The sequence below is a fragment of the Callithrix jacchus genome, chromosome 3 (assembly GCF_049354715.1).
Source record: "Callithrix jacchus isolate 240 chromosome 3, calJac240_pri, whole genome shotgun sequence".
Lineage (NCBI taxonomy): Eukaryota > Metazoa > Chordata > Mammalia > Primates > Cebidae > Callithrix > Callithrix jacchus.
The window spans coordinates 30,721,009-30,730,823 of NC_133504.1; positions in this window are offsets into that span (position 1 = coordinate 30,721,009).

A 9,815-nucleotide genomic window follows, 5' to 3' on the forward strand; every position below is an offset into this window, starting at 1 on the left:
TGGAGGTTCTTGGAAAAACAAGATATTCATATTGCAGAGATTCACACCATACATTACTTAAAAAAAAAAAAAGGTGGGACAAACTTATGTGCTTACTGATAGGATAAAATGGCAAGTATACAGCATTGCCTATATAATATTCTTTCCAAAAATACTGACTTTCAAGCTAACCATGAGAAAATTCCTCTAATTCAGATTGTGGAGCATTCCTACAAGACAACTAGTCTGTGTTCTTAAAAAATGTCAATGTCAAAAAACCAAGCATAAAAAAAAAAAGACTCCTATCTAGATTTAAGGAGAGGAAAGAAATATGACAAATACAATGTGTGATACCTCACAGGGTCTGAGATCTTGAAACTAAAAAAACAAAAAAAACTAAACAATAAAATGCTGGGAGTAGGCCAGGTATGGTGGCTCACACCTGTAATCTCAACACTTTGGGGGGCCAAGGCATGTGACTCCCTTAAGGCCAGAAGGTCAAGACCAGTCTTGACCTACTCTCTACTAAAAATAGAAAAAAATAGCTGGACGAGGTGGCGTGTGTATGTTCCCAGCTGCTTGGGAGGCTGAGGTAGGAGAATCACTTCACTGTACCCCAGACGGCAGAGGCTGCAGTGAGCTGAGATTACAACACAGCACTCTACCCTGGGCAACAGAGCAAAACTCTATCTCAAAGAAAAAAAAAAAAGTTGGGAACAAATGAATGTGAGAATCTTAGTATGGACTCTGTATCACGTAATGTACCAGTGTTAAATTGGGCACAATAAAATTACAGTAAGAAGTAAAATGCCACTGTTGTTAGGAGATACATATTGATGCACAGGGGGAAGCCATCTGGAAGTCTGAAGCTTTCAGAAGTTTCAACAACTTAAAAACTGTATAGCCAGGCATGGGGGCTCACATCTTTAATCCCAGCACTTCAAGAGGCCAAGGTGGGCAGATTACCTGAGGTCAAGAGTTCGAGACCAGCCTGACTAACATACAGAAACCCCATCTCTACTAAAAATACAAAATTAGCTGGGTGTGGTGGTGCATGCCTGTAATCCCAGCTACTCGGGAGGCTGAGGCAGGAGAATCGTTTGAACCTGGGTGGTGGAGGTTGCAGTGAGCTGAGATGGCACCATTGCACTGCAGCCTGGGTGACAGAGTAAGAATCCATCTCAAAAAAAAAAAAAGTAGTATAAACAGAGAAAACCTGAATGTGACAAAAAGTTAACAATGGGATGAATCCAGGGAAAAAGTATAAGGATACCCACCCTTTCAAACTTTCTGTAGGTCTGACACTTTCAAAATAAAAGTCAGGTATGAAAACTTCCTGGCTTGCTTTCAAGACACCTACAGGTACCTGATTTTAAGCAAGTCAAATTTCTCCATCAAAGCTTACAAGACACCTAACCCAGCCTGACTAACATGGAGAAACCCAATCTCTACTAAAAATACAAAATAAGCCCAGGATGGTGGGGCATGCCTGTATTCCCAGCTACTCAGGAGGCAGAGGCAGGAGAATCATTTGAACCTGGAGGTGGACATTGCAGTGAGCCAAGATCATGCCATTGCACTCTAGCCTGGGTGACAAGAGCAAAAAACTCTGTCTCAAAAAAAAAAAGAAAAAAAAGAAAGAAATGTCATGTAAATGGTTGCCAGTATGTGCCATTCTTCTTGGCCAAAGGAGCTTTCAGCTAGATGCATTGCAATCTGGATCCAAACAAGAGCCATGAATTGCACTTGCTTATTAGAACTTTCTAAAAAATATTTTTCAATCTATAATATTCCCTGCCTCCACCTTTGTCCTAGACTACCCTCAATTGAAGATTTGCCAATTGCTTTACTATGCCTTTGCCAATTGATTTACTGGTCCTTTTTTATTTTTTCACTTTCTTTATTTTTTATTTTTATTTTTTCGCTTTCTTTATTTTTATTTTTTATTATTTTTTTAAGGCAGAGCCTTGCTCTATTGCCCAGGCTAGAGTACAGTGGCATGGTCTTGGCTCACTGCAGTCTCTAACTCCTGGGTTCAAACAATTCTCCTGCCTCAGCCTCCTCAGTAGCTGGGACTACAGGCATACACCACAACACCCAGTTAATTTTTGTATCTTTCATGGAAACGGGTTTTCACCACATTGTCCAGCCTGGTCTTGAACTCTGTACTGCAGGTGATCTGCCTGCCTCCACCTCCTAAAGTGCTGGGATTACAGGCATGAGCCGACATGCCCGACATGCCTACTGCTTGTTGATATCATTTAATTTGTATCTCAGGTTTTCACTTTTTAAACAAATTACAAGTTTCCCCTCTTTACAATCTGTTGCTAACTCCCCATAAGTCACGACAAAGTTTTTCACCCTGAGCTCACCATTCAGAACCCTCCATATTTCATTATCTTCATCTGGCTCCAGTCCCCTAAAGGGGGGACTGTTTTGTTAAGTATAACAAAAACAAACAAACATAGGTATCTTGCTAAACACTTTGCCTGATTACAGGCATGAGCCACTGTGCCCAGCCTATCTTTTTAATTACTTGTAATACATACATATATACAGATACCTATCTTTACTTACATATAAAGCACATTGCCCAGGCATGGTGGATCACACCTGCAATCCCAGCACTTTGGGAGGTCAAGGTGGGCAGATCAGGAGGTCAGGAGTTCAAGACCTGACTGACCAACATAGGAAACCCTGTCTCTACTAAAAATACAAAAAAAAAAAACCTGGCTGGCCATGGTGGTGCGTGCCTGTAATCCCAGCTACTTAGGAGGCTCAGGCAGAAGAATTGCTGGAACCTGGGAGGCACAGATTGCAGTGACCCCAGATCACGCCACTATATTCCAGCCTGGATGACAAAAATTGAGACTGTCTTATAAGAAAAAAAACACAAAAACAAGCAAAGCACATTGGGCCATGAGTGGTGGCTCACACCTCTAATCCCAGCACTTTGGGAGGCAAGGCAGTGGATCACTTGAGGTCATGAGTTTGAGACCAGCCTGGCCAATAGGGTACAACCCCATCTCTCCTGAAAATACACAAATCAGCTGACAGTGGTGGTGCATACCTGTAATTCCAGCTACTTGGAAGGCTGAGGCAGGAAAATCATTAGAACCCAGGAGGCAGAGGTGGCGGTGAGTGGAGATCTTGCCACTGTACTTCAGCCTGGGTGACAGAGCAAAGCTCTGTCTCCATTAAAAATAAAAAAGCAATTGACATTTCAACCTAAGAGCTGTTATGTCTCATAAGGTTGGAATCCTCAAATGATTGGTAATGATAGTAACTTCCAAAGGCTCACTGTGGTAATGGTGTGCTTCAGAAAATTTCCCTATGCTAATTATGGAGTAAAACAGAAGTTTCCAAATTTTAAAATACGTATTTTATTTTAAACAGTCTTTTGTATCAGCAACAGCATCTACTGATGCAACCAACTTTGTAAAGAATCAAAAATACATATTCCTGGGATGCAGAACCTGCATCCACTGGTCTTGAGCATTCATGGATTTTGGTATCTTTAGGGTGCCCTGGAACCAACACCCTGTGTATATCCAGGAATGGAAGTACATTTAACTTGTGAAAAATTCTAACACCAACTACAGAAAGTATGGACTAATGACCAGGAGTGGTGGCTCAGGTCTGTAATCCCAGAACTTTGGGAGGCCAAAATGGGCAGATTACTTGAGCCCAGGAGTTCAAGACCAGCCTGAGCAACACGGAAATATCCCATCTCTAAAAAAAGAAAAGAAAGAAAAGGAAAGTGAAGAAAAAAGAAAAGAAAAGAAAAAAAAAAACAAATATAAAGAATACTGTCTCTTACAAACTACTCCTCCCACCTACCCACACTAAGTGTGGCTATGGTAATACCAATACTTGCTTAATACTTTCAAAGGGGTACTTTTGAAATGAACAAGAAAGTTAGAAAGTACATGGGAATGGGGGTGAGGTTGCATAGAATGCTCAGAGATGGGAAAAGTTGAAGCTGGAGAAGTTTTAACAATCTTGCATGGCCAGGCATGATGGCTCACACTTGTAATTCCAGCACTTTGGGAGACCAAGGCAGGAGGATCACCTGAGGTCAGGTGTTTGAGACCAGCTTAGACAACATGGTGGAGTCCAGATTGCACCACTTTACTCCAGCCTGGGCAGCAGAGCAAGACTCCATCTCAAAAAAAAAAGAAAAGAAAGAAAGAAAAGAATCATGCCCAGCATCACATAGTAAACTGCAGAGCATTATTAGCAAAAACTGTAAAATTATATTAAAAAATAGGCTTTTCATCTATTTTAGAAAACAGCTGGGCTTCATGGCTGATGCCTGTAATTCCAGCACTTTAAGAGGCCAAGGCCGGCAGATCACCTGAGGTAATAAGATCAAGACCAGCCCCTGACTACATGGTAAAACCTCGTTTCCTTTCTTTTTTGTTTTCTTTTCTTTTTTTTTGAGATACAGTCTCACTCTGTTGCCAGGCTGTAGTGCAGTAGCACAATCTCAGCTTACTGCAACCTCTGTCTCCCGAGTTCAAGTGATTCTCTTGCCTCAGCCTTCTCAATAGTGGGGACTACAGGTACATATCACCACACCTGGCTAATCTTTGTATTATCAGTTTTTTTTTTCTTTTGAGACAGAGTTTTGCTCTTGTTGCCCATGCTGGAGTGTAGAGGCGAGATCTTGGCTCACTGCAACCTCCGGCTTGAGGGTTCAAACAATTCTCCTGCCTCAGTCTCTCCAGTAGCTGAGACTACAGGTGTGTGCCACCATGCCCAGCTAATTTTTGTGTTTTTAGTAGAGACAGGGTTTCACCATGTTAGCCAGGATTGTCTAAATCTCTTGACCTCGTGATCCACCAACCTTGGCCTTCCAAAGTGATGGGGTTAAAGGTAAGTGCCACCGTGACCGGCTTAATCTTTATATTTTTAGTAGAGACGCAGTTTCATCATGTTGGCCAAGATAGTCTTGATATTCTGACCTCGTGATCGGCCTGCCTTGGCCTCCCAAAGTGCTGGGTACAGGCCTGAGCTCCGCTCCCGGCCAGTTAAACCCCGTTTGTACTAAAAATACCAAAAATTAGCTGGGCGTGGTGGCACAAGCCTGTAATCCCAGCTACTCTGGAGTCTGAAGCAGGAGAATAGCTTGAACTCGGGAGGCAGAGGTTGCTGTGAGCAGAGATTGCGCCATTGCACTCCGGCTTGGGCAACAAGAACGGAGCTCTAACTCAAACAACAAAAGAAAACATGTACAAAGAAAAGGACACAAGAGATACTCACTCCAGGTATCATTGTGCCCTCATTCCCTCAAGAAACACACACAAAGCAGTCTTCTCTATTTAAAATCAGGACATTAAACAGCTCTGTAGGCAGGATCACCAACCTAGTTTAAGCCACCTAGGTCTCTTTCCTACACACACAATGGTGCCTCCAATTTCCTAATTCTTTAGCTAAATTGATCTTGTCGAATACAAATATCATTCTTTCATCTTGCAACTGAAAACATTCCACTGGTCTTTTACTACTTCATGGAAGCAGTTCTTAAACCTTACCTTGCATTATAATCACCTGGAGGTGCTGGTAAAAGATTGCAAGGGCCACTTCCCCAGTTTCTGAATCAGTAGATCTGTTTTTTTCCCCCCCTAAGTTTCCAGATGATGCTGCTGGCCTGCAGACTGTACTTTGTTAACCTAGGCTTTAAGGAAAGCAAAGCAAAAAGATCCGTTTAAGATCTAGTCAAAGTTTTTTGCCTAGCTCACCATCACGTCACATATCACAACTATAATGTGATTTTACAGCTACTCTGCAACTCTTTACCTAACGTGCAAAAATCCCTCACTAGGCAGCAAGCTTCTTGGTGGGAATATGTATCTAGCTTGCCTGAGGAATCAATAAAACCTGTGGTAGATTCCAAGATCTTAGTTTCAATTATCATCATACTGGATGATTCTTAACATGCCTTCACCTAAAGCGCCTCATCTACAATGGTGAAACAGTGATTCATACCTGTAACACCTTCGTGAGGGTTAAAGGATGCTTCCATAGATCAAGGGTACAGGTGATGTAGACCAGCGGGCTCTCAACTGGCAGCTACCACTTCACTCCCTTAACTCTCCACCCCAACTCCCAAGCACATACATTAATTCTTTGAAGATAACATGGCCACTTCGTAAATTCTAATTCAGATCATAACATTTTAAGCTTAATTGGGCCAGGCGCGGTGGGTGGCTCATGCCTATAATCCCAGCACTTTGGGAGGCCAAGGCAGGTGGATCACGAGGTCAAGAGATCGAGACCATCCTGGTCAACAAGGTGAAAGACCGTCTCTACTAAAAATACAAAAATTAGCTGGGCATGGTGGTGCGTGCCTGTAGTCCCAGCTTCTCGGGAGGCTGAGGCAGGAGAATTGCTTGAACCCAGGAGTTGGAGGTTGCAGTGAGCCGAGATCGCGCCATTGCACTCCAGCCTAGGTAACAAGAGAGAAACTCCTTCTCAAAAAAAAAAAAAAAAAAATTCTAATTCTACAATCTTGAATTTTTCACAAGACCTTCACCAAAGACTAAGGAGATCTTATCGTGGGCAGGCCACCACTCAGAGGTTTAGGCACAGAGAATGTTCAGGAAGCTGCCGCCTAGTTAAGTCTCCTGGCAAGGCCCTCCTGGGCCTTTCCTGCGGCCTTCCCAGCTCACCTGGAGCAGACGGATCAGTGACCCTGGCCAGGGGGTTCGCAGGACTCACCAAGCACAAGCCAGGAAGGACTCAGACCCCACCCCCACCAAGTGAGCGCCTTCCTGCACATTATTCAAGGCTGAAAGAAGAGCTAATGTGGAGTCTCTCAACTTTAAATAATTTAGTAAAGGCTGGGCATGTTGGTACACACCTGTAATCAAAGCAGGTTCAGAGGCACAGGTGGGAAGATAGATCACCTGATGCCAGGAATTTAGGACAAGCCTGGATAACATAGCCAGACTCTTTATCTACAAAAATGATTTAGAAATGAAAATTTTTGAAAACTTGGTACAAGAGAAACTGAAAGGTCATTTGGCTGGCACTAAAGCATAGATAAATGCAAGAAGTAAAAAAGATGGAAAATGGCCTTTGTGAGGCTCATGAGATAGGTGAGAATGAATGTTGCAACACCCTTTAGGCAAAGTTGAGGATTTTGGCTTTTATCAAATGCAATGGAAAGCCAGGGAAGCATTTTAAACATGCCTGAATATGATTTGAATTGTGATATAATGACTTTACAATTTAGGAAGATCATCTGTTGATGCCTTTAATAAATCCTAGAAAGGGTGTGTGGTTGGCAGTTAAATGCAGGTGTGACTTAGACAATCAACAGATGAAGCCCTGGTTCCTTAAACTTTTGAAATTCCAGTGGCTCCTAAAAAAAGAAAGAAAAAGAAATACCAGTGGCAGCAGCATCACACATATTACTTTGTGGTGAGGTGAGTGTGTGGTTTCTATTTGTTTGTTTGTTTGTTTATTTTTGCCCAGGCTGGAATGCAGTGGTGCCATCTCGGCTCATCGCAACCTCTGCCTCCTGGATTCAGCCTGGGTTCAAGCAATTCTCCCGCATCAGCCTCCCAAGTAGCTGGGATTACAGGCGCACACCACCACACACAGCTAATTCTCTGGGTTTTCAGTACAGATGGGGGTTTCACTATGTTGGCCAGGCTGATCTCGAACTCCTGAGCTCAAGCGATCCACCTGCCTCGGGCTCCCAAAATGCTGGGATTACTTGCAGGTGTGAGCCACTGCTCCCAGCCTGTATATCGTATTATTTAAACTAAAACTATGGAGCCAGGCACAGAGGTTTCTTTCCCTGTCACAGTATGTGGCATTAAAAAAATTACTTGAGAAACCCAAAAGATTATAAATCATTCTGCTATAAAGACACATGCACACGTATGTTTATTGCAGCACTATTTACGACAGCAAAGACTCGGAACCAACTCAAACGCCTGTCAGTGATAAAGAAAATGTGCCACATGTACACCATGGAATACTATGCAGCCATAAAAAAAATGAGATCATGTCCTTTTCAGGGACATGGATGAATACGAAGCCATCATTCTCACCAAACTAACACAGAAACAGAAAACCAAACGCTGCTTGTTCGCATTTGTAAGTGGGAGTTGAACAATGAGAACATATAGACACAGGGAAAACACACACCAGGACTGCTTGGGGGGATGGGGGTGGGGGGTGAGGAAAGGGAGAGTATTAGAACAAATACCTAATGCATGTGGGGCTTAAAATGTAGATGATAGGTTGATAGGTGCAGCAAACAATTATGGTGCATGTCGATGTAGTAAATTTGTACATTCTGCACATGTATTCTAGAAATTAAAACTAAAAAAAAAAAAAATTACATAAGAGGCCGGGAATTGTTGCTCACTTCTGTAATTTCAGCACTTCGGGAGGCCAAATCGGGCAATCACTTGAGGTCAGAAGTTTGAGACCAGCCTGGCCAACATGGTAAAACCCCGTCTCTACTAAAAACACAAAAAGTAACCAGGCCTGGTAGTGGGTGCCTGTAATCCTAGCCACTCAGGAGGCTGAAGCAGGAGAATGACTTGAACTCAGAGAATCACTTGAATCAGGGAGGCAGAGGTTGCAGTGAGCCCATATAGCAAGACTCCACTCCAGCCTGAGTGACAGAGAGATACTTGGTCTTTAAAACAACAGAAAAATTACTTAAGATAGGAAACCCATTGGCCAGGAGCAGTAGCTTATGACAGTAATTCTACCATTTTTGGAGGCCAAGGTGGGTGGATCACATGAGTCAGGAGTTCGAGACCAGCCTGGCCAACATGGTGAAACCCTTTCTCTACTAAAAATACAAAAATTAGCTTAGGGTGGTGGCAGGCACCTGTACTTCCGGCTACTGGGGAGCCTGAGGCAGGAGAATCTCTTGAACTTGGGAGGTGGAGGTTGCAGTGAGTCTAGATTGAGACACTGAATTCCAGCCTGGACGACAGAGGGAGACTCTGTCTCAAAAAAAAAAAAAACAACTCCATCAATATGGCAGTGATTTCTGCAAGGCTGACCACACCTCATAAAGTACAGGGTAATTTAACAGGATGGGCCCACCTGCTAGACACTAATTAACCTGAAGAGATGTGATTCATTTAAATATCCTCCAGGACCACTTGTTCTTAAGAATTTTGTTCTTCCCTAAAAGAAGAGTTCAGAAGCAATCTGGCTTTCACCCTTACTCCTCCACTGAGCCTGTGCCAAGTTTATCAATCATCAGCCAAGGCATATTTTTCATGCCTGTCACATTCTAAGATGCTTTGTAGCCGTGCTCTGTGTCTGTTCCATCTGGATTTAGCAGGTCACTCTCCGTCTTCCTGTCAATATATGTATTTATATAAAGGTCTGAATGGACACATGACAGACTTCTCACAGGTAGTTTGAAATATGTATGTATGTGTATATGTGTGTACACATGTGTGTGCCTGTGTACTCCTGCAGGTTAGAGAAATGAAGTAAAGAGTGGTGGTGAAGGCTTTTTAGAACCAGGCTTCCAGGGGTTCAAACCCATCCTCTGTCCTCCTCTATCTTGTGTGACCTTAGCCATTATCTTTTCTGCCTTTCTCGTCCAGTTAAATAAAAAGGAGGGATGGGGTAATCATAGTTCAACTTGCTTCTTTTGTTGTTGTTCTTGTTGTTGTTTTTGAGCCAGAGTCTCACTCTGTCAAGCTTTCTTTTCTTTCAAAATTATTTGAAAACACACAACAGCTCTTCTGAGCTGTATTTTGTTTGTTTGTTTGTTTTGAGACGGAGTCTCGCCCTGTTGCCCAGGCTGGAGTGCAATAGCACAATCGCGGTTCACTGCAACCTCT